Source organism: Lissotriton helveticus, chromosome 1_1 (genome assembly GCF_964261635.1).
Source record: "Lissotriton helveticus chromosome 1_1, aLisHel1.1, whole genome shotgun sequence".
In the NCBI taxonomy this organism is placed as follows: Eukaryota; Metazoa; Chordata; class Amphibia; order Caudata; family Salamandridae; genus Lissotriton; species Lissotriton helveticus.
In genome coordinates this window covers 543,825,488-543,850,755 of record NC_136057.1, presented here as the reverse complement: position 1 = coordinate 543,850,755, position 25,268 = coordinate 543,825,488, and positions in this window count along the sequence as shown.

The window sequence follows — 25,268 nt, the reverse complement described above, 5'->3', positions numbered from 1 at the left end:
GAAGCCACGGCCTGGGCCGAAGGACGAGGTGATCAATATTGGACTCGGCCTCTCACAAACACAGGACAGATTTGCAGGTCCGCTATGGGTTGGTACACTAATGGTGACGACTGACCAGATCATCACCAAAATGAAGTAAAATGGCCGGAAACAGCAGGAAACTTAGGGTAGGTGCTTTATTGGGCACCGTCGGTTAACAACCCGATCCCATCCTGGCTGTGGTCAACTAACCAGAATCTAATCCACAATTCAATTACAAAGGCATGTGGAATCTAAAATCCGTCAGATTCCACATCTGGCACATGATAATATCTAGCAAATTACAACCCTTACATTAAAAAACATCCACTGGCCTTCAAAAGTGTAGTTCTGCAACATATTACCAAAACAGTATGTTCAGGTGAAAAAAAGTCAACCTGCAATATTTGTTTGCCATCTGTGTTAATACACTTCCTCCTTTGAGAAGATGCAGCTCGTGTTTGTGACAATCAAGTTGCTTCTGTGCTACTCGCATTACGACTTTCCCTCTTTCGTCAAGTTACACAGGTAAATGTTCCTACATTTTAAGGCACTAATGAGCCCCACACATAGTCACTGCTAGGCCTACAACCACCAACATGTTCCCTCTCCCTACTCCTCCCAGATATCCCCCAGCATCTAAATCCCTTACTGAACAGAAGAAAGGGGAGTAGGGCATAGGAGCTTCACAATTTTGACATGTTGGAGCAAGAACTGCAGTCCGATGACATTCTCTGAAGTGATGTAATAACTAATCAAACATCTTTTAAATTTCCTTAAATTGACACAGGTTTAGATAAAATTCATTTGAAAAGAAAGCTGAGGTTGCACTCACATTTGGATTCCAGGAGAACCTATTGCAACTTTGTCCAATTGTGTCCCCAAGCACATAATAAAATTTAAAAAGCACAGTAATTAATTTCCAGTAATTGATCAACTTGGAATGGCATTCTTCCTAGGTAGTTAATGCCAATTCACTCGGACCTTGTTCTGCAGCCTGGGGAAAAGAAGGTAATGGCCATCAATGCAACCCAAGGCATTGTTGGCATGGAACTAGGAAAGGCAATGCTCACAATTAGGTTTGGGCGGGATTTCAATTCCACCGGAGTAATCAGGATGTTACTCTTTGATGTGGAATTATCGATAAAAACGCAATTACTCCTGCTTGCATAATTTGGGGTAAAAAATCCTACTGTGAGAACAAATTTAGAGAGCAGCTATTTTAGATGCGAGGGTGCATTTTATGCTAATAAATTAGCACTAAATACTTTAGCAACAGTGATATGCTTAGAATTACAATACTGATTAATAGAGTAGCTTTGGTGGGGTGCCAAGCAGTAACATATACAACAGTCTTCCTAAAACAGTATAAACATTGTGTGCCATTATTTCTAGCATTTATATACTCTACTAGAAAACTGCCATTTGTTCGGAGCTATTCGATCTCGTCTGTCTTGCATTTATGATGGAAATCCAGCCATATGTGAGCAGAAGTAAATGTCAATGGGCCAAACTTAGGTAGTGTTGGGGGGGAATACCCCACAAGCCACGTAGTCATGTATGTGGTACAGTCCGGCTCATATCTGGGCACAAGAATGCGGTCAGTGAAAGCTTACTTTCTGAGCAACTATGTTGCAACTTGATGCGCAGGAGGTGCAGGGTGAGGATGTGCTTTACGTTATGGTTCGATTTACTAAGTTTAATATAGTCTCTATGACAGTCAGGTATTCCCGCCATTGTACAGCATTAACCCGTGAAAGTTGATGTGGTGCATTTGCTAAATGGGTTGCCTGCTCTGCAACAAGTGCTCTATGGAAATCTAAAAGCCATGATTGTGTACTGGGGCCTGTTTGCGATTTTCTAACCATAGCTATTCTGCGTTTTGCCAACCCCTATGCCAGATCTAAGAATTTGTTGAGTTTTTTTCGTGAGGCGTTTCATTTCGTAATTCCAAGCACAAAGTGTGGGTCCGGACTATTATCTGAGTGCCTGCTGCCTCCGTTAACACCGGAGCCACCTCGCTCCAATACGTCTGGAGATGGGGGCAAGTCCAAACCATGTGGAGGAACGCTGCTTCTGGGGCTAGCCGTCTGGGACAGACATAAGCCGAGGCAGTGTACATATGTGCCAGCCTGTGTGGTGAGAAGTATGTGTGATGGAGGTAGTTGAATTGTGTGTACTTCAGCCTAGCATTTGTGGATATGAGTTTGGGATGACTTAGGCATTGTATCCATTGCTTATCTGTAATATCAGTCGTCAGAGCTGGGTCCCAGTATTCGTGCAGTGGCGCCAACAGAAGTGTAGAGTCAAACCTGAGAGAGTTGTAAAGTGCAGTAATTGCATTCTTGCCCCGCCCATGTGTTAGTAGAGTTTGTAACGGCCAGGATATGGTGGGCTCGCTGTGAGTATTACCCCATGTCTGAAGGAATTGCTGAGATTGCAATGCGTGAAGCAGGAATGTCTCCTGTGGCACCCTGTAGTCATCCATCAAACCTGCAAAATCTTGTAGTTACAAGTCTGCGGAGAGGACATCCCAGGCATCCAGCCCCGCAGCACTCCAGGCCCGTAGCTCCGGTCACCTGGGACCGGCGTACGAACCCAGGAGAACTTCAAGTTGCCGATTGGGGGCATTTGGCGCGGGTTGGTCCTTAGGTAGTACACATTTTAGCCAGTTGCGTTTTGCTGCTAACATTAGCATGTTACCCTGTATTTTCTGCAGTGTGTTGGTAGATCCTGACAGCCATTTTAATACATTTCGTTGTCGCAGTGATACCTTCCAATGGGCCAAATCAGTGAGGTTACTATTAGCAAGCCACCTCATACACCACTGCAATTGTGCTGCGGCATAGTAGTGCTCAAAATCCAGCACCCTCATCGGGGGGGGGGGGGGGGGGGGGATTCAATGCGAAAATTACAAAGAACCATCGGTCAGGGGAAAATATTCAATTAGATCAAGTGGAACGAAGGGGTACTGAATTAGAAAACTTGTTAATTGAGCACATTCTTAGTAATGCTTTGAAAGCAGTTCACATGTCTAGTGCTCATTATGCCCCCACATGTAGGGGCAGAGATTGTTTTTCAACCATTGATTTTATTTTTATGTCCCCGCACTTAATAGACTGTATAACAAAGTCCACAGTATTGGAAACATCATTTGGAGATCACAATCCTCTTACAGTTACCCTACATTTAGGGAAAAAGCCCTGTATATGCTAATTTAAATGGCGCAAGAGATATCACACGCTCGGGAGACGGCCTGCAATTGAAATGGAGGGGAGTTGATAGCGGGGCTATATTAGAAACTGTGAAAAAGGAACATTCCCACCTGATTAACTCCTGTATATCCTGTGATGGGAATTGCCTCAGGATAATTGCGGACTTTGGCAAATTATGTTTTATTATAAAAACTTGCTTATCAGTCCCGCTGTCAAAGAAAGAGAAAGACCCAAGGTGGTTTGACTCCGCCTGCTCATTAGCAAACAGGGCACTGCGTAGGGCATTAACTACTAAACCCAGATGCACAGCAGAGGTACAGGTGGCTAGGAAACACTATAAATTTATAATTGCCGAACGGAAAGCTGCATTACTGACGGAGCAGTGGGAGTCACTGGTCGGAAGTGCAAACCAGAAGAGCAGTGGCACCTTCTGAATGGCCGTCAGGAAAATGTGAGATATGGGCAAACATTTAACTTTGACTAGCTGTAACATATCCAGCAGTGTCTGGGAGGCCCATTTCTCCAAAATATATGCTACACCAACCGAGGAGACAACAAGTTTTGTTCCTGGTCGTCTGTGTTGTTTACAGATTGGTCTCCATGAGGTAGAAGTAGCCATCAGACAGAGCCTTGGCAACAAGGCTCCTGGTCTTGATGGACTCCCTATAGATGTTATTAAGTTTAGTCCGGATTTATGGGCACCGATCCTTCTTAACGTTTTTAACAGTCTGCCCTCAGTGCCTATGCCCAACACCTGGTCCGCCAGTATGATAGTCCCAATCTTTAAAAAGGGCGATAGTTCAGATCCGGCCAATTATCGACCGATCTCACTCTTGGATAACACCTTAAAGATTTTGGAGCGAGTCCTCTACAATAGGGTGTTAGAGTGGGCAGCAGATAGCAAATTATTAGACCCCTGTCAGATGGGATTTAGGAGCAAGGTGGGCACGGTGGAGCAATGTTTGAATTTGAAGTTGGTAATTGACAAGTATAACATCGCTCGATCGTCCCCTATCTATCTTGCATTTATGGATCTTTCATCCGCCTTCGATCTAGTCAACAGATCCAAACTTTGGTCCATTCTTTTGGACTATGGATTAGATGAGGTTCTTGTTAACTTTCTGGCCTACCTCCATACTGACCTTAAGGCACAAGTTAGGATTGGGATGGGCGGGGAAGTTTCCGGACCTATTAAAGTAGGTAGGGGGGTTAGACAGGGGTGCGTTTTAGCACCCCTGCTTTTTATCATCTACATCAATGGTTTAGCTAAATCTTTAAAACAGGTGACTCCAGATGTGCCAATAATCGAGGGGCAACCATTACCGGTTCTTTTATACGCAGATGATGCGGTCCTTATGGGCCGCTCACCTAATGCCCTTTGCCAACTTGATAAAACTTTTGTTCAATATATGGAGGCTCTAGACTTGCGTGTGAATTTAAAAAAATCTCTTATCATGACATGTGGCCCAGGGAAACGGAAGCTCAATACCATACATGTAGGGACAGATAAATTAGAATCTGTGAATACATTCCCATAAATAGGGTTGGTTTTTGCTGCGAACGGCTCGTGGAGTGGGCATTTAGCCCACGCCACGGGCAAGATCTCGAAAGCCACCAATTCCGTCTTGAGCTTGCCACGCCCAAAGAAAATAGGTGCCACTAGAGCTATTTTAAACATTTTTTAGGTTACAGTGCATACCAGTAGCCACATATGGGGCAGAGGTTTGGGGTTTGGGGTTAAGCCCCAGTATTCAATGGGAAGAAAAACGATTTTGCAGAAAAATACTGGGTGCCCCAATCTCATCCTCTTAGTTTATTTGTCACAAGGAATTAAACCTCCCCTATACATGTGATTTTATTAGGACAAGGCCAGCTCTATTCTGGCTTAGGATCTGGAGGAATAACTTAGCTGCCCTAACACAGGATATTATAAACGATTGTCTTAAATGTGAAAAGGGCTTAGCTATCCCCTGGCTTGCGGGAGTTTTAAAAACACTGTGTGATGTGGGTAGGGGAGATTTTTTCTACAAGCCATCCAAGATCGAGCCCAAAGATAAGAATGAGGTCAACAAGCACTATATGCACTTTATAGCTCAGAAAGAATGGGAAGGAAATCACTCAAACCTACTGTTGTGACATACATGGGGAATGAACTGTGTAGGCAACTGCTCCCACCCTATCTTACTCTCCCCATGACCACTGGGAAAGATCACTGTTATTCCGCCTAAGGGCAGGCTCTGTGAAATTTTTATTGGGCTTTCCTTTGGGTTATCACCATACAGCACATTATCACCCATGCCCGTGCGATGGAATAAGCACACAAAATGATTTGCACTTCCTATTTTTCTGTAAATTTTATTTAAAGTATATTAACTGGTTTTTAACTCCATATTTTAGAAAACGAAGACCCCTTTCTTTAGGGGAGTCTTATTTAATGTTGCTTTCTTTGGATACAGATGAATTAACTTTTCGAACTAGCACTTTCTTGAGACTGATAATTCGTGCACGCAAAATGATGGAAAACCCCAGAAAAATTAGATTCATGAGAGCTGTAATAAATTTTAAGGATTATGATTACTGTAAATAGATTTGCATAGAGAATGGGACTGTTTTTATTGTATGTACTTTTATGAATTTTATGAAATTCGAATAAAGGTCTTTTGAATTGAATTGAATTGAATTGAATTGACTTAGGCATTGTATCCATTGCTTATCTGTAATATCAGTCGTCAGAGCTGGGTCCCAGTATTCGTGCAGTGGCGCCAACAGAAGTGTAGAGTCAAACCTGAGAGAGTTGTAAAGTGCAGTAATGGCATGCTTGCCCCGCACATGTATTAGTAGAGTTTGTAACGGGCAGGATATGGTGGGCTCGCTTTGAGAGTTACCCCATGTCTGAAGAAATTGCTAAGATTGCAATGCGTGAAGCAGGAATGTGTCCTGTGGCACCCTGTAGTCATCCATCAAACCAGGAAAATCTTGTAGTTTCGAGTCTGCGGAGAGAGCATCCCAGGCATCCAGCCCTGCAGCACTCCAGGCCCCGAGCTCCGGTCACCTGGGACCGGCGTAAGAACTCAGGAGAACTTCAAGTTGCCGATTGGGGGCATTTGGTGCAGGTTGGTCCTTAGGTAGTTCACATTTTAGCCAGTTGTGTTTTGCTGCTAACATTAGCATGTTACCCTGTATTTTCTGAAGTTTGTTGGTAGATCCTGACAGCCATTCTATCACATTTTTTTGTCGCAGTGTTACCTTCCAATGGGCCAACTCAGTGAGGTTACTGTTAGCAAGCCACCTCATACACCACTGCAGTTGTGCTACGGCATAGTAGTGCTCAAAATCCAGCACCCCCAGGCCCACTTCAGAATGTGGTAAGTACAGTTTACGAAATGCTACTCTGGATCTAGATACCCCCAAGAACAAGGAGACAAGGAGTGATTCCAGGTCTTCGAAAAGAGCTTATGCTGTAGTCAAAGGGAAGGCTAGAGAAGAAATATAAGAGTCGGAGGAGTAAGAGAATCTTGGAGAGGGCGACCCGCCCCATGAGGTATAATGGTAAACTTGAACAGAATGGAAGGGCTGCACGGGCCCTATTTATTCCTCTACCTAAATTACCATCTATTAGATGGGAGTGGTAAATTTGAAATCCCAAACATCTGAAAGTGTCAAATGCCCATACCAGCGGTCTACAGGCAGAATATGTCTCTGGTCCATTGAGAGCGCTTTCATTGGAAACACTGCTGACTTGGGCCAATTAACCCTTAAGCGAGAGACCTTAGCATGTATATGTCTAGCAGCTCCATTAATTCCTGCAGAATTACAATCTGGCCACGAAGATAAATTAAAGTTTCATCTGCATAGAGAGAGACTGCATGCCATTGGTTATCGGCCTGCATGCCCCAATTAAGTACACGTTGGCGCAGCTTGCATGCCAGCAGCTCCATGGCTAATGCAAATAGAATGGGCGAAAGAGGACATCCCTGTTTTGTTACGCATTCTATTGCGAATGATGGAGAGATGCTGCAACCAGTTTTAACCCTGGCCTTTGGCTTTGTATATAGTTTATAGTATTCTCACCCACCTCAGAAAGTTAGGGCCCATACCGAATCCCGACAGCACATCCAGCAAATATTACCATCCCAAAGTGTTGAATGCCTTTTCTATGTCTTCTGCTTAATTCAGAGACTCTGTCCATCACCACCCCTTGTTGTAAATTATTTTGTCCACCCTAAGCGTGGAAGGGTATACTCAGATGTGAGTCCCTTGCTCATTGCACCATCAGGATTCAAGCAAGCCGGGCCGAAGACGGCTGAAATGCCAGAAACCGGTCCCCGGAAGCTTGTTTCCTTCCCAGTGTAAGAATTGGCTTTTGTAGTCTGGTCTGCCCTGTTCCCATGATGCACTGGGCCAGGGACAGACTAATTTGCATACAGCCAGGTTCTGAAACTGGGATGGTGCAATGAGCTAAAAAACGGTGTTGGATCTAGCCCTGATCTCTTGACTGGGTGAGAGTTCTGCTTAATTCAGAGACTCTGTCCATCACCACCCCTTGTTGTAAATTATTTTGTCCACCCTAAGCGTGGAAGGGTATACTCAGATGTGAGTCCCTTGCTCATTGCACCATCAGGATTCAAGCAAGCCGGGCCGAAGACGGCTGAAATGCCAGAAACCGGTCCCCGGAAGCTTGTTTCCTTCCCAGTGTAAGAATTGGCTTTTGTAGTCTGGTCTGCCCTGTTCCCATGATGCACTGGGCCAGGGACAGACTAATTTGCATACAGCCAGGTTCTGAAACTGGGATGGTGCAATGAGCTAAAAAACGGTGTTGGATCTAGCCCTGATCTCTTGACTGGGTGAGAGTATTCTGCTTAATTCAGAGACTCTGTCCATCACCACCCCTTGTTGTAAATTATTTTGTCCACCCTAAGCGTGGAAGGGTATACTCAGATGTGAGTCCCTTGCTCATTGCACCATCAGGATTCAAGCAAGCCGTGCCGAAGACGGCTGAAATGCCAGAAACCGGTCCCCGGAAGCTTGTTTCCTTCCCAGTGTAAGAATTGGCTTTTGTAGTCTGGTCTGCCCTGTTCCCATGATGCACTGGGCCAGGGACAGACTAATTTGCATACAGCCAGGTTCTGAAACTGGGATGGTGCAATGAGCTAAAAAACGGTGTTGGATCTAGCCCTGATCTCTTGACTGGGTGAGAGTATTCTGCTTAATTCAGAGACTCTGTCCATCACCACCCCTTGTTGTAAATTATTTTTTCTATGTCTAAGGCAGCTATCCAAGGTGTATCAACTTCTGTACGGGCCCACTCCAATAATATAAAAAGACAGCATATGTTCAGACCGATATTTTTCACTGGGATGAAGCCATTCTGATCCACATGCACCAGTATGTGTACTGCATCCAGTAGTCTATTAGGAAATACCTTACCAAAGATTTTGCAGTCAGGATTCAGCAGTGACAAGGGGCAGTACGAGCCCATTTGGAGTGCGTCTCTACCTGGTTTGGGTAACACTACCAGTGTCACCTCACGCAGGGAGGGCGGGAGTTACTCCTTTTCAAATGCCTCTTCGTACATGGTGGGCAACCGGAGAACAAGTTGCACTGAGTAGGTTGAATAAAATTCCGATGGCCATCTGTCTGCCCCCGGGGTCTTGCCTGTGGCTAGTTGTTTAATATATTTAGAGATCTCATCTGCGGAGATGGAGTCCTCTAGTAGAGAATTGTGGGTTCGTGTTTCCTGCGCGAGTTGGACATGAGATAAAAACTGGTGTATAAGAGAGGGGTCGCTGGTATCGGGAGCTTTGTACAGGTAGGTATAATAATTGTGGAAGGAATCATTATTCGCTTCCTGGGTATTTACAAAGTGGCCCTCAATAGTGGGTATCGCCATGATGTAGGGTTGTGAGGTGTCAGTCTTTAGTAACCATGCTAACATTTTACCCACTTTATCCCCTTCATTGTGTCGTCGGGCCAGGTATTGTTTATAGTCCAACACGCAAAGACTATCCAGCGCCTCCTTATATGCTAGTCGAGCCATGGCTAATGAAGGACTAATATGTGGGTCTTTGGGAGAGAGCCATTCGCAGCGATGCATTTCTGACTCATGCTTTTGAAGTTCTTTCATCGGTGTCATACGAGATCCATAGACTGTTTTAATGGCATGCCCACAGAGGACAGACTTTGATTTGTCCCACTCCACTCCCACATTTGAGGCAGAGCTGGCATTTATCTGAAAGTATGAGGTGATAGATTGCAATTGGGAAGTGTTAACCGCTACATCACTAAGTGCGGAAAGCAGGAGATGCCAGGTCAGAATCCTGGCCCTTTGTGTACCCCACGAGAGCTGCAGTTGCAGAGGACTGTGGTCTGAAATTGTGCGGGCCAAGTGTTCCACCTGTGAGACCCCGTGCAAAGCATTGGCAGAGCAATATATCACATCTATCCTCGTGTGGAGGTCATGGAGCATGGAGTAGTGTGAGTACATACAGGTTTTTGGTTGTTTATTATGCCAGGCTTCAGCTAATTGCATGTTGACAGTCCAGTTCTTCATATGTTGTGTCAGGCTGATGGATTGTGCCCCCGGTAGAGGCGGGCCCAAGCGATCTAGGGAAAGATCATGCACACAATTATTGTCCCCATCCCAGTATACTGGCGCTGTGGGCTCGCTGAGCAGGGATGGTGTTATTGTTTGCCAAAAAGAGGATTGCCCTGAGTTTGGGGTGTACAGGGAGACTAGTGTTAATGGGAAGCCATCTAAGAGTCCTTCCAAGACTGTATAGCAGCCTTGTATGTCTATATGGGTGTGTAGTATTTGTAGAGGAGTTCCCGGTGCCACCCATATAAGGGTGCCCATGGTGTACCCTGAGTAGGTGGTTCCTATGACTGTGCCCCTCCATCATTTGTGAAGTGACATGAGGGTATGTGTAGTAAGGTGTGTTTCTAGTATTAATGCAAATGAAATCCGATGACTATGTAAATATTGCTAAACTGTGTGACTCTTACCACTTCCAGCTAACGCCAGCACATTCCAGGTTAATAAGAGATAATTATTGCTTGTCATCTGATTATCAATGAGTATAAGAGTGAAAGTGAGTCTGCTTGCTACTGCCCTTATTTGTAGCATCCTTCACCCAAACCCCCTCCCGCTCATAGTTACCATAACAGCAACCACCCTGCACATTGTACCCCTGCATAGAAAGACAGACAGATCATAATAGACAATAACAATTCCCAGCTCCCCACCCCAGCCCTGCTTGCCAATGAGCAATTGGCCTCCTGCACTGAAACGCAATAAGTTAAATCAAGAATTAACAATATAGAAGACGAGGAAAGAAATGCTCAACAGTATATTATGCAAGAGATAAATTGTAAATGAGTGGAGCGAAAAAAAGGAGATGAAAACATGAGGGTGCTATATCAGCAACTTATCAAACGCAGGGAGCTGAGCAGTTCTACGCTTCGTCTGCAAGTTGGCTGCCATTTACAGTACAAGTCTGCTGTTTCATACTTAAAGTTTGCGGCTGACACCGGAAGAGAGGTGCGCGAGGCCCTGTAGAAGTAATGGTCATGCAACGTCCAGCTGAGGCCATTGTTTGCTGCTGCATGAGGCATCATCTGGGTTCATCTACAGTTTGTGGGATGACTACAGTGCATTCGTCCGTGAAGGTTGTAGTGTGTGATCCGGAGCCATATCCAAATCCAATTCGGATTGTCGTGGTGAGCCTCAGCTAGCAGTGCTAGGGGTTCGCCCTTCTCTGCCCTTCTCTGTACAAAGTCCTTAGACCAATAGGAAGAAGTTGGCACGGAAACTGCAATACAAAGCAGTGCAATTTATTAAACTCAAGAGGTGGAACTACATTCACACAACACCCTTCGGTAGTGTATGAAGTAGCACACTGAACAGTAGGAACATGGACCTTTTATACCCACACAGGGGCTCAAATGAAGGCAATATAAGTACAGAAAGAAGGTTTTAGGTACATATAAGGTCATACAGAAAATGCACAATCAACAAGTGGGAGGAGCTAGTAGTTGCTAATTCTAGTAAACAGATCCTGACAGTTACAGACTAATGACAGCTGCATGGACAGCTGCAAGATAAACTGAGCATGTGCAAAGCAGAAGAGGCTAAATATAACCTGTCACTAGGCAGAGTACAAGAGCAGACGACAGAAAGGTAGGACAGAGCACATGGTGAGCACGTGGTAGCACATGGCATAAAAAATGGCTGCCGAATCCAAGATGGCTTCAGCTAGATGCTAACCACGATCGCTGCCAAATTACAACAGAGGATGCAGAGTTTCCAAGGTGTGCCGCTTCCTTATTGGCTTGTTCCAGTTGTCTGGCTAACTGTTCCTTTATTGGGTGTTGAGCTCTGGCCCTGCCTCGTTTGTTAAGTTGCCTGCCAGTTTCCATGCCTTTCAAGAGACCTCTGAGGTGGTATGTGGGGCATTTGCAAATACATTCTGGTCTATTCAGGACCGGCCTCTCCGGGGGTGGAGTAGAAGATGATACTGTCCTTGTGACAAATGTGTGACTTGGCGGGGTATTGCAGCGAGTATTGTATCTCCTGGTCCCGGAAGGATTACTTGACATCCCGATAGGAGGGCCTATGGTGTTGTACTGACAGCGTGTAGTCAGGGTAGATATGCAGCACCGCATTCTCAATTTGCCTTGGGCAACGGGCTCAGGTGCCCTGAAGAATGTGGTCCCTATCGCGGTTATTGATCAGGCCTATGAGGGTTACCCAGGCATGGCACTCTATGGGCCCTTTCCACTGTGAAGAATATTAGATCTTACCCTTTAAGATATCCATGGAGACCCAGGATTCCAGGTAGAATTCCATGCTGTGACCTTCTAGGCGTTCCGGAAGACCCACTATGTGTATATTGTTCCTGTGAGATCTTCCTTCCTGGTCCTCCACCCGGCTCTTCAGGAATTCCTCCTCATGTTGGAGGGACTTTATTTGGTTTGTTGCAGGGGTATAGCAGGTCGTAAGGATGCTAGTGCCGATTCTGATTCCTCCACTCTGTCCTTCAATTTTTCGTGATCTTCTCTCAGGAATCCCATTTCCACACATAGCGAGTCGATCTTGGGGCCCAAAGTAGTTCTGATGGCAAGTATCGCTGATATCAATTCATCAAACCGGTGTGAATGATCTGTGCGTTCTCTTGGGCTTGAGATCACGGCCTGCGCAGCAACCTCCGCACCGGTTGCAGGAGTTGCAATGTCAGGCGGCTGGGGTTGCGCCCTGTCTGTTCTGGTTTTACCCACTTTGTGGTCCGACCATGTGACACTGTGCGGGAAAGTACACTGATACCGCCTCACAAATACCCCTCTGTTACTGACACTGATGCCCTAAAAGCAGGTGTCAGTGGACCAGGCTCACAGAGGCCATGCCCCTACTGTGCATGCCATGCGGTAGATCTCTGCTTGGGAGGAAAGAGGTGTGGCGCAGCGGCCAGGCCTGCTTGATACCAGAACACAGGAGCTCACTGTTCGATCCACGGCACCAGCGGCAACGTTAACATATGGCTGATTGGTAAGCCATCTGAATTCTTATGAGATGTCACAAAATATAATCTGGAATTTGAATATTGAGAATACATCCATGTTTAACAAGACAAGCCAGTAACAATCAAACTGTATAATTTATGGTCCTAATATGAAAGTCAATCTCATGGATTATCCATGCTCTCACATTCCATTTGCTTATACCGGACACTCTAGCAATACAATTGCAGGAAATATAGTGATTTACATTATTTTGTATGTTCCTTGTCTATTATCTTCATGAAGTATTCCCACTAGAATATGCACTTTGAACATTAACAATATACTAAGGTGACTGTGACAACCTGAGTGGCCCCAGTGCCTTTCCAGGAATCCTGGAGGCATTTGAAGTGTACTCCTGTGGTTGTTTGGGTACCAGAAGAAAGTTTGGAAACTTTTGATTTTTACTAACCAGCAAATCCGGCATTGTAGTTTGAGGGAGTAAGGAAGAGAGGGAAAACGAATAGAAAAAAGAGATCCAAAGGAGAGGGAGGATGGGAGGATGGGAGGAAGACAAGAAGGAAAGAAAGAAAGACAAAAGAGGGATTTAACACTTCAAATCCTTCCCAATCATTATAATCTTTTCATTCAGCGTAGTCTCTTGTTTAGTACTGAGGAATAGTAGTTCCAATCAATTTCATGTTTACTGATGGACATAAAGTTCTGCATCAATGTTCTTACCCCATGGCATCACCATTCCTCTAGACAATATTAGTTGCGGGTCCTGTCTCCCCAATTCCATTTCTTGATCACCTCCCCTTGGCTAAGCTCAAATGTGTTTTATTCCACAACAACTGAACATTGCCAAGGATCTATTGTAGAATTGTTCAGAATTGCAGGCCATGGTATAATTCCTGTCCCCATTCTTTATGGCTCTTTTGTGCAGCAAAATCCTTAATTTCAACTTGTTAATTGTACTGCCCATGTATAATATCTCACAGCCAACTTTTGAGAACAGAAATGTCATAGCCTGTATTGCATGTAATTCTGTCCTTAATGGCCACCTCATAGCCCTCCAGGGTTCGATAGCTTTTGCAGTGAGATCCATATCTGCATGCCTTGCAGGAGCTACACTTCACCAAGCCTCCAATGTTCATCATGAGCCAAATCTGCTCTTTCTTGCTGTCATAGTGACTAGATACTAGGATATCACCTAAAGATCTCACTTTCTTTGAGGTTATTTGTGGACCCATCTCCGCAATCTCCCGGAGATTTTCCTCCTTCTTCCGGACATGCCAGTTCTTTAGAAGAATTCTTTGGATACTGGGTTGCACCATATTGTATTCTAAGAATAACCTTTTCACTAAGCGTGGGCGTAAAATCCGTTTCGCGGGCGAATTTGCGGCTGCGAATTATTTTGCTTGGTCGCGCTTGAAAAATACAATATCGCGCGCGCGGCGTTGACTTACCGTGATTCTGAGTCCGCAGAGTTGTTTTTCTCCCGGTTTGCGTGTGCTGCGCCATTTTGGATCTTGCTGCGTGATCGCGCGTGAGTTTTTCGACCGCAATTACGTCATCGCTGTTTGCCATCTTGCACAGCAAGAGTTTGACAACGCAAGTACGTCATAAGGGCCCGCGATCACGCATCGCGGGAGTAAACAATGCCGAACACGTAGATGCGGCGCGCAGCTGACATCCGGTGGGAGATTTGAACAGCTCGCTTTCCCGAAATTGCAAAAATTGCAATTCTGCACAAGAAATCCACCGCAGGCAGCATAAACCTTTTGAAAATTATGATTTTTATCAAAATAACTCCTTAGATTGAGATTTGGCTGCACTTTTTTGTGGAAGGAGTCCATTTTTTGGGGGGGTGGGAGGAAGGAAGTGCCCCAGAGTCTCCTATTTCCTGTTCCTGTCCAGCAGGCTCCTCCCAGTGCTTTGTCGATCTCCTGGTCACTTTTCATTTGGATCTGGAGCTGGAATGATTACTTTTTGTGTCTGCTGCTGGATATTTGTATTTGAGGACTTTTTGGACTTTGAGATTTTACAAGTAAGTTGGTGTTGTTTGTTTGGGGCATTGCAGTTGCTGCAACTACAATTTTAAAACTTTCTCACAACTTTAAAACAAATATATTGTGGGTAGCCACAGTATCCAGTAGGCCCAGGGTTAGTCATGGGTGCATGATACAACTGTTTCTGTGAGTTTTGTTGAACTTAAATCTCATTTATGTCATTGAATTTCAGCACACTATATGTGGATTTTTATTTTTTATTTTGGGGTGCCTGTAAAGCAACACTAGCCAGTAGGCCCAGTGGTAGTGAGTGGTGCATGGGCCAAGACTTTCTGTGGGGTGTCTTGAATTTAAACATCATTGAGGGCATGGATGGCATTGGATTGTGGTGATTTTTGTGTGTTTTTCGACTTTTTGGGGTGGTGTTGGGGCCTGGCCATGTGGCTGGGGGCCATTTTGAGGCCTGGTCCAGGCACGACCTGGCCATGTAGCTGGGGGTCAAGGGCCCATTTTGAAGCCATGCAGTGTGCTCTGAGCCATAGGCCTGCACCCAATCTGCCCTGCTTTCAACCATTATGCACAGGGGTAGTGAGTGGTGCATGTAGCAAGGCTTTGTCTGGGGCCTCTTGAATTTAAACATCATTGAGGGCATGGATGGCATTGGATTGTGGTGATTTTTGTGTGTTTTTCGACTTTTTGGGGTGGTGTTGGGGCCTGGCCATGTGGGTGGGGGCCATTTTGAGGCCTGGTCCAGGCAGGGCCTGGCCATGTGGTGGGGGTCAAGGGGCCATTTTGAAGCCAGGCAGTGTGCTCAGGCCTGCTCCCAGGTTGCCTTGCTTTCATCCATTAGGCCCAGTGGTAGTGAGTGGTGCATGGGCCAAGTCTTTCTGTGGGGTGTCTTGAATTTAAACATCATTGAGGGCATGGATGGCATTGGATTGTGGTGATTTTTGTGTGTTTCTCGACTTTTTGGGGTGGTGTTGGGGCCTGGCCATGTGGGTGGGGGCCATTTTGATGCCTGGTCCAGGCAGGGCCTGGCCATGTAGCTGGGGGTCAAGGGCCCATTTTGAAGCCAGGCAGCGTGCTCTGAGCCATAGGCCTGCACCCAGTCTGCCCTGCTTGCATCCATTAGGCCCAGTGGTAGTGAGTGGTGCATGGGCCAAGCCTTTCTTTGGGGTGTCTTGAATTTAAACATCATTGAGGGCATGGATGGCATTGGATTGTGGTGATTTTTGTGTGTTTCTCGACTTTTTGGGATGGTGTTGGTGCCTGGCCATGTGGGTGGGGGCCATTTTGATGCCTGGTCCAGGCAGGGCCTGGCCATGTAGCTGGGGGTCAAGGGCCCATTTTGAAGCCATGCAGTGTGCTCTGAGCCATAGGCCTGCACCCAATCTGCCCTGCTTTCAACCATTATGCCCAGGGGTAGTGAGTGGTGCATGTAGCAAGGCTTTGGGTGGGGCCTCTTGAATTTAAACATCATTGAGGGCATGGATGGCATTGGATTGTGGTGATTTTTGTGTGTTTTTCGACTTTTTGGGGTGGTGTTGGGGCCTGGCCATGTGGGTGGGGGCCATTTTGAGGCCTGGTCCAGGCAGGGCCTGGCCATGTGGTGGGGGTCAAGGGGCCATTTTGAAGCCAGGCAGTGTGCTCAGGCCTGCTCCCAGGTTACCTTGCTTTCATCCATTAGGCCCAGTGGTAGTGAGTGGTGCATGGCCAAGTCTTTCTGTGGGGTGTCTTGAATTTAAACATCATTGAGGGCATGGATGGCATTGGATTGTGGTGATTTTTGTGTGTTTTTCGACTTTTTGGGGTGGTGTTGGGGCCTGGCCATGTGGGTGGGGGCCATTTTGATGCCTGGTCCAGGCAGGGCCTGGCCATGTAGCTGGGGGTCAAGGGCCCATTTTGAAGCCATGCAGTGTGCTCTGAGCCATAGGCCTGCACCCAATCTGCCCAGCTTTCAACCATTATGCCCAGTGGTAGTGAGTGGTGCATGGGCCAAGTCTTTCTTTGGGGTGTCTTGAATTTAAACATCATTTAGGGCATGGATGGCATTGGATTGTGGTGATTTTTGTGTGTTTTTTGACTTTTTGGGGTGGTGTTGGGGCCTGGCCATGTGGGTGGGGGCCATTTTGAGGCCTGGTCCAGGCAGGGCCGGGCCATGTGGTGGGGGTCAAGGGGCCATTTTGAAGCCAGGCAGTGTGCTCAGACCTGCACACAGGTTGCCTTGCTTTCATCCATTAGGCCCAGTGGTAGTGAGTGGTGCATGGGCCAAGTCTTTCTGTGGGGTGTCTTGAATTTAAACATCATTGAGGGCATGGATGGCATTGGATTGTGGTGATTTTTGTGTGTTTCTCGACTTTTTGGGGTGGTGTTGGGGCCTGGCCATGTGGGTGGGGGCCATTTTGATGCCTGGTCCAGGCAGGGCCTGGCCATGTAGCTGGGGGTCAAGGGCCCATTTTGAAGCCAGGCAGCGTGCTCTGAGCCATAGGCCTGCACCCAGTCTGCCCTGCTTGCATCCATTAGGCCCAGTGGTAGTGAGTGGTGCATGGGCCAAGCCTTTCTTTGGGGTGTCTTGAATTTAAACATCATTGAGGGCATGGATGGCATTGGATTGTGGTGATTTTTGTGTGTTTCTCGACTTTTTGGGATGGTGTTGGGGCCTGGCCATGTGGGTGGGGGCCATTTTGATGCCTGGTCCAGGCAGGGCCTGGCCATGTAGCTGGGGGTCAAGGGCCCATTTTGAAGCCATGCAGTGTGCTCTGAGCCATAGGCCTGCACCCAATCTGCCCTGCTTTCAACCATTATGCCCAGGGGTAGTGAGTGGTGCATGTAGCAAGGCTTTGGGTGGGGCCTCTTGAATTTAAACATCATTGAGGGCATGGATGGCATTGGATTGTGGTGATTTTTGTGTGTTTTTCGACTTTTTGGGGTGGTGTTGGGGCCTGGCCATGTGGGTGGGGGCCATTTTGAGGCCTGGTCCAGGCAGGGCCTGGCCATGTGGTGGGGGTCAAGGGGCCATTTTGAAGCCAGGCAGTGTGCTCAGGCCTGCTCCCAGGTTGCCTTGCTTTCATCCATTAGGCCCAGTGGTAGTGAGTGGTGCATGGGCCAAGTCTTTCTGTGGGGTGTCTTGAATTTAAACATCATTGAGGGCATGGATGGCATTGGATTGTGGTGATTTTTGTGTGTTTTTCGACTTTTTGTGGTGGTGTTGGGGCCTGGCCATGTGGGTGGGGGCCATTTTGATGCCTGGTCCAGGCAGGGCCTGGCCATGTAGCTGGGGGTCAAGGGCCCATTTTGAAGCCATGCAGTGTGCTCTGAGCCATAGGCCTGCACCCAATCTGCCCTGCTTTCAACCATTATGCCCAGGGGTAGTGAGTGGTGCATGTAGCAAGGCTTTGTGTGGGGCCTCTTGAATTTAAACATCATTGAGGGCATGGATGGCATTGGATTGTGGTGATTTTTGTTTGTTTTTCGACATTTTGGGGTGGTGTTGTGGCCTGGCCATGTGGATGGGGGCCATTTTGAGGCCTGGTCAGGCAGGGCCTGGCCATGTGGTGGGGGTCAAGGGGCCATTTTGAAGCCAGGCAGTGTGCTCAGGCCTGCACCCAGGTTGCCTTGCTTTCATCCATTAGGCCCAGTGGTAGTGAGTGGTGCATGGGCCAAGTCTTTCTGTGGGGTGTCTTGAATTTAAACATAATTGAGGGCATGGATGGCATTGGATTGTGATGATTTTTGTGTGTTTTTCGACATTTTGGGGTGGTGTTGGGGCCTGGCCATGTGGGTGGGGGCCATTTTGATGCCTGGTCCAGGCAGGGCCTGGCCATGTAGCTGGGGTCAAGGGTCCATTTTGAAGCCAGGCAGTGTGCTCTGAGCCATAGGCCTGCACCCAGTCTGCCCTGCTTTCATCCATTGGGCCCAGTGGTAGTGAGTGGTGCATGGGCCAAGTCTTTCTTTGGGGTGTCTTGAATTTAAACATCATTGAGGGCATGGATGGCATTGGATTGTGGTGATTTTTGTGTGTTTTTCGACTTTTTGGGGTGGTGTTGGGGCCTGGCCATGTGGGTGGGGGCTATTTTGAGGCCTGGTCCAGGCAGGGCCGGGCCATGTGGTGGGGGTCAAGGGGCCATTTTGAAGCCAGGCAGTGGGCTCAGGCCTGCACACAGGTTGCCTTGCTTTCATCCATTAGGCCCAGTGGTAGTGAGTGGTGCATGGGCCAAGTCTTTCTGTGGGGTGTCTTGAATTTAAACATCATTGCGGGCATGGATGGCATTGGATTGTGGTGATTTTTGTGTGTTTTTCGAGTTTTTGGGGTGGTGTTGGGGCCTGGCCATGTGGGTGGGGGCCATTTTGAGGCCTGGTCCAGGCAGGGATGGGCCATGTGGTGGGGGTCAAGGGGCCATTTTGAAGCCAGGCAGTGTGCTCAGGCCTTCACCCAGGTTGCCTTGCTTTCATCCATTAGGCCCAGTGGTAGTGAGTGGTGCATGGGCCAAGTCTTTCTGTGGGGTGTCTTGAATTTAAACATCATTGAGGGCATGGATGGCATTGGATTGTGGTGATTTTTGTGTGTTTTTCGAGTTTTTGGGGTGGTGTTGGGGCCTGGCCATGTGGGTGGGGGCCATTTTGAGGCCAGGTCCAGGCAGTGCCGGGCCATGTGGTGGGGGTCAAGGGGCCATTTTGAAGCCAGGCAGTGTGCTCAGGCCTGCACCCAGGTTGCCTTGCTTTCATCCATTAGGCCCAGTGGTAGTGAGTGGTGCATGGGCCAAGTCTTTCTGTGGGGTGTCTTGAATTTATAGAAATTAGAAGTGCATCCAATCGGTAATTGTTTGCATCCCTCGAGGCACACAGGAAGTGCAATTCAAATGCAAGTTCAAATAACTCTTATATGCAAAAAAGGTTCAAATTATCAAGTTCATTTATTTCATTTTCATTGTTTCTCAAGTCATCTTCTTTCAAAAAACATCAATCCATGATGATATTCATTATGCAACTGATTTATATATGCTCCTATGCATTTCGGGCTTGGCCCTTCTTCCGGGAGCGTATCTATGAGTAAAAAACGATAAACACTCATTCAATCTATTGTCATAAATTTCTATATATCAACGATGTCAAAAAGTAGACAAATCCACAATGATAAAGTGGTGACGGCATAAGAATATGTGAGAAAACATGCAAGTTAATGTGATGCCCGTGCACAGTGAAAAATTTGTGGTTGAAAAAAACGCTTACTGAATCGTTGAGTCTGTGTTCTGAAAGAATGTCTAAACGAAAAGAAGGGGGGGTTTAGAATACAGAGGTATCCGAACGGGTTAGCCTGTTTAAAGGTGACGGGTGTGGCCATGATACTTACTAGGAGATATGTAACAGGAAAAATGCGGGGATAAGTTCATCTGCTCTCTGTGTAGTTGCTTCCGGGTACTGGCGTCTCCGCGGAACAAGATTGCGTGAGATTACGTGCTGCGTTTAAACTAGCGTGTATGTGAAAATGAAAAAAGGACTATGAGAAGGGTGTGTGAAGATTAACGACGGACTGGGTTGAGGGAAGAATTGAACGAACAGGTCAAAGAGCCAAAGAACGGACTGTGTTAGTGTTCAAGGATCAAAAGGGTTTACACGATTAAATGCAGTGTTTGAACAGTGTGGGTGTAGGGACCGTGTCAGGCGTTCGTGATGCCAAATGGTTGGCACAAATAAACATCATGAACAAAATACAAGATATTAATTAATAAAACAGTGTGTTGATGAAAATAAACATGACAATAAAACATAAAGCTTGTTATTGCATCAGATCAAATGTCCAGAACGTATGCCCATATGGGTTATCAATTACAGGTAACATGAAAACTCAATACGATCATTTAATCCATGGGGTTTTGTCGTGTTCAATCTATAAATCCAGTAGTTTTCACGACGTAGTAAGTATTTTGTATGGTCTCTGCCTTCAATTCTTTGTATTGTTTCGAGTACCATAAATTTCAACTGTGAGATGTTGTGGTTCATTTCCAGAAAATGTGCTGCTACCGATGATTTCATATTCTTAGTTCTTATATTCGATTTGTGTTCGTTTAGGTGTGTTTTCAATTTGCGTTCAGTTTTCCCAATGTATGCTTTGCCGCAAGGGCATTTGAGCAAATAAACCACTTTGGTGGTGTCACATGTGGCTGTCACTTTCAGATTGATTTGCTGTCCCTTCATGGGGTGTGTAACTTTGTTTCCTGGAATTATGTTATTGCAATTGTTGCAATTTGCACATGGTCGTGTTCCTTTAAAAGTGATATCGGTTCTGTCACAGTATTTGAGTATTTCACCAAGGTTTTTGCCTCTTGTGTGAGCAAATATAGGTTGATGATCAAATGCTCCATTAAAATCCGGTTCTACTCTCAGTATCGGCCAATGTTTAAGTATGATCCTTTTGTAGTCTGAACTGACGTTTGAAAATTTAGAAACTATGACAGTTCTGTCTTTTGGTGTTTTCAGAATGGGTTTCAATAGTTGTTCGCGACTGATCGGTTGGATTTCGTTAATGGCAGTTTTTATGATTTGTTCAGGATATCCTCTGTCTCTGAATCTTGCTCCCATTTCTTTTATACGATCATTAGCTAGAATCGGGTCTGAAATGATGCGTTTCACTCTTAACATCTGAGATTTCGGGAGGTGACGCTTTAATGTTCCTTGGTGAAAACTTGTGTAGAGTAAAAGATTATTGCGGTCTGTGGGTTTCCGGTAGATATCTGTGGAAATTCGATTAGTGTCTAGTTTTACTAGAACATCAAGAAATGTTACTGATTGGGGATCAATTGTCCACGTAAATTGAATGCGTGTGTCTACTCTGTTCAGATTCATGAGTGCTTGCTCCAAAGTTTCTTTGGTGTTAGACCACACAATGAATAAGTCATCGATATAACGAGCATACATTTTCAAATTATTGGACCAATCCAGATTCATGTAAATGTTTTTATGCTCGAATTCGCCCATAAACAGGTTGGCATAGACCGGGGCTGCACAGTTGCCCATCGATTTGCCTGCTAGTTGGAGGTACCATTCGTTATCGTACGTGAAATAGCTTTGATAAAGGGTGAAGATTAACAATTCCATTAAGAACAGTTGCATCGGTTCATCAACATTTAATTTGAGAACGGCTTGTTCCATAGCTTCTATGCCCTCTTGGTGAGGGATCGATGTATAAAGAGATTTTACATCTGCAGTGCATAAGTACAAATGCTCATTGGAACTGATGTTGAGTGTCTCCAGTTTGCGTAAAAAATCGGTGGTGTCTTTGATATAACTCTTCAATCCTTGGACACTTGGTTGTAGATGTCTATCTAAAAATTGTCCGATCGGTTCATGGATGCTGCCTTGAGTGGATACGATGGGTCTAATGGGAGGATCTGTTGAATGCTTATGTATCTTAGGTAATGCATGTATGGACGGACTCCTGGGATTTAGTTTTGTCAAAAAGGTTTTAGTTTTTTGGTTGATGACACCTTGTGACGATGCTTTGTCAATGATATCCTTGAGAGTGGTCACGAATTGTTGTGTCGGATTGCCTGGTAGTTTCAAGTAGGTGGTGTTGTCCAAAATGTGTTCACTGAGTTTGTTGTTGTACATCGTGGTGTTCATTACTACCAATGCTCCTCCTTTATCTGCTTTAATGCATTTAATGGTTGGATTATTGGCTATGGCTTTCAATTTGTCTCTGTCCTTTTGTGTCATGTTTTTGTATGTGGTCTTCTTATAATTGATCAATGATATGTCTTGTTGTACCAATTTTTCAAACAGATCTATGGTTTTGTGGCTCACAGGTACCTGATAGTTGCTTGTGGTTCTTAATCCAAGCAATGGATCTGGTTGTATGACTTCTTTTGGTGGTAACATGTTGTCAAAGAAGTGACGTAGTCTGAGTTTTCGAGTCAGTTTAAAAGTGCTAACCTCCAATTCTAGTTGATCCTTTCTGTTGGTGGGTACAAAAGAAGTGCCCCTTTGTAATAATTCAATTTCATGGTCAGAAAACGTGTAGTCAGAAATGTTGATCACAAGGCGATTTAAATGCCCGTTTTCTTTTTGTCATTTTTTTTTGGTAGTGTCGCACTTCTGGTTTGGGGAGCGTCTTTTGACCTTGCTCCTCCGGGGTCGTCTCTTTCCGTGACCTGTTCTAAAAAATCACTATGAGATGGTTTAGATGGTATGCTTGAAGAGCCTGATCCCATGTTTTGTGGTCTTGTATCTGTTGTAAAACCTGTCTTTCTTGGGCGGTTGGATGTATCGCTGTCGGTTGAAGATGTGTCGGTGCTTTGGGTGTAGGGTCGGTTTCTCCTCCTTTGAGCGTATACCTCCGCCCATGTGTATACCTCATCCAGTTTGTAGTCCAAGGTATCTCTGCGAAACTTCCTAATTTTGCGATCATTGATGTCATTACTGTGCTTTTCCAATTGTTGTTTAATGTCAGTGAGAAAAGTATCCAATTCCTCAGGTGACATGTTCTTAGATAGTTCCTCAGTTGTCTCTGTAATTTCCTTCTCTAGGTCAATCAGAATTTTTAATAGTTCCTCTATAATCAGTAAAATGAGATCCAAGCTACATTTGTTGAGTATTGCGTACCAACGTTCTAGAAAAGATTTCGAATTTTTGCACAATGAGGGCTTCAGTGCAATCCGTAGGCCACTGGGTATTCTCAAAGCTTTATGGTATCTTATTAAAGTGTTAGCATGTAATCTTTGGTTGATCCTCCGTTTGGATAAATAAAGCAATTGTTTAGCGTTCTGTTCCTTAGATCTGATGTTTGTCGTTTGAACAATGTCCTCTTGTATGAGTGAATATATTCTTGTAGCTTCATCAGTTGCAAAAGCGAAAGTGTCAGCTCTGGCTTCAGTAGATTTTGATATCTCTTCATAATTCATTTTGTTGATCGTTCAAAAGGCATGCCACTCGTTCGTGGAAAGGAAAGTTGAAGAATCACAATTGTGTGGTGAACAAACGCACAGCGTGTTTCAATTAAAGTAGGTATATTAGAGAATAAAGTTAATTAGTGCTCTCAAGGTATCGTCTCCTGTCCTTGTGACGATAGGGAATCATAGAAATTAGAAGTGCATCCAATCGGTAATTGTTTGCATCCCTCGAGGCACACAGGAAGTGCAATTCAATTTCTATGATTCCCTATCGTCACAAGGACAGGAGACGATACCTTGAGAGCACCAATTAACTTTATTCTCTAATATACCTACTTTAATTGAAACACGCTGTGCGCTTGTTCACCACACAATTGTGTCTTGAATTTAAACATCATTGAGGGCATGGATGGCATTGGATTGTGGTGATTTTTTGTGTGGTGTTTGACTCTTTGGGGTGGTGTTGGGGCCTGGCCATGTGGGTGGGGGCCATTTTGAGGCCTCGTCCAGGCAGGGCCGGGCCATGTGGTGGGGGTCAAGGGACCATTTTGAAGCCAGGCAGTGTCTCAGGCCGGCACCCAGGTTGCCTTGCTTTCATCCATTAGGCCCAGTGGTAGTGAGTGGTGCATGGGCCAAGTCTTTCTGTGGGTTGTCTTGAATTTAAACATCAATGAGGGCATGGATGGCATTGGATTGTGGTGATTTTTGTGTGTTTTTCGACTTTTTGGGGTGGTGTTGGGGTCTGGCCATGTGGCTGGGGGCCATTTTGAGACCTGGTCCAGGCAGGGCCTGGCCATGTAGCTGGGGGTCAAGGGCCCATATTGAAGCCAGGCAGTGTGCTCTGAGCCATAGACCTGCACCCAGTCTGCCCTGCTTTCACCCATTAGGCCCAGTGGTAGTGAGTGGTGCATGGGCCAAGTCTTTCTGTGGGGTGTCTTGAACTTAAACATCATTGAGGGCATGGATGGTATTGGATTGTGGTGATTTGTGTGTGTTTTTCGACTTTTTGGGGTGTTTAACTGATTTTCCTCTTGCTTCCATTGCTTTTAGGTGCTCAAAAGAACCGCCAGTGCCAGGAAGAAGTCCTGCGGCGGTGTGTGCAGCACAACGTCACGTGACGTCACGTGTGGCCACAGGCAAGACAACTCTGCAACTCGTGCAACTGCGGCCTGCTGTTCGCCTCAGCGAAAAAAGTTGCCAGTGCCACTGCCAGTAAGAAGGAGCAGAAGAAGCAAGTGGCACCACCTACCAAGGAGACTTGTGTGCCCACCGACACCTTTTTTGGGAAAAAAACACGCCTAAAGCAGCAGCGGTGTCCGCCAGGGACCAAGCTGGAAGCAGCACCTCCGCTTCATTGGGCTCAGTGCCACCACTAGAAAAACAACAAGAGATGCCTGGTCCAAAGAACTACTTGTGTATCGTATTAAGACTAAAAACCTAGAGGGACCATATAGCCACAATAAGAAATGCCACTGGGTTGAAAAATTCCCATCAGCCCACCCTTATGGCGGAATGTCATCATGTGGGATACGAATGGTGAATCCAGATTTTTAGTCTTAATACGACACACAAGTAGTTCTTTGGTCCAGGCATCTCTTGTTGTTTTTCTAGTATTTGTTGGGTTTTGAGATGTCGTGGTCGGTAAA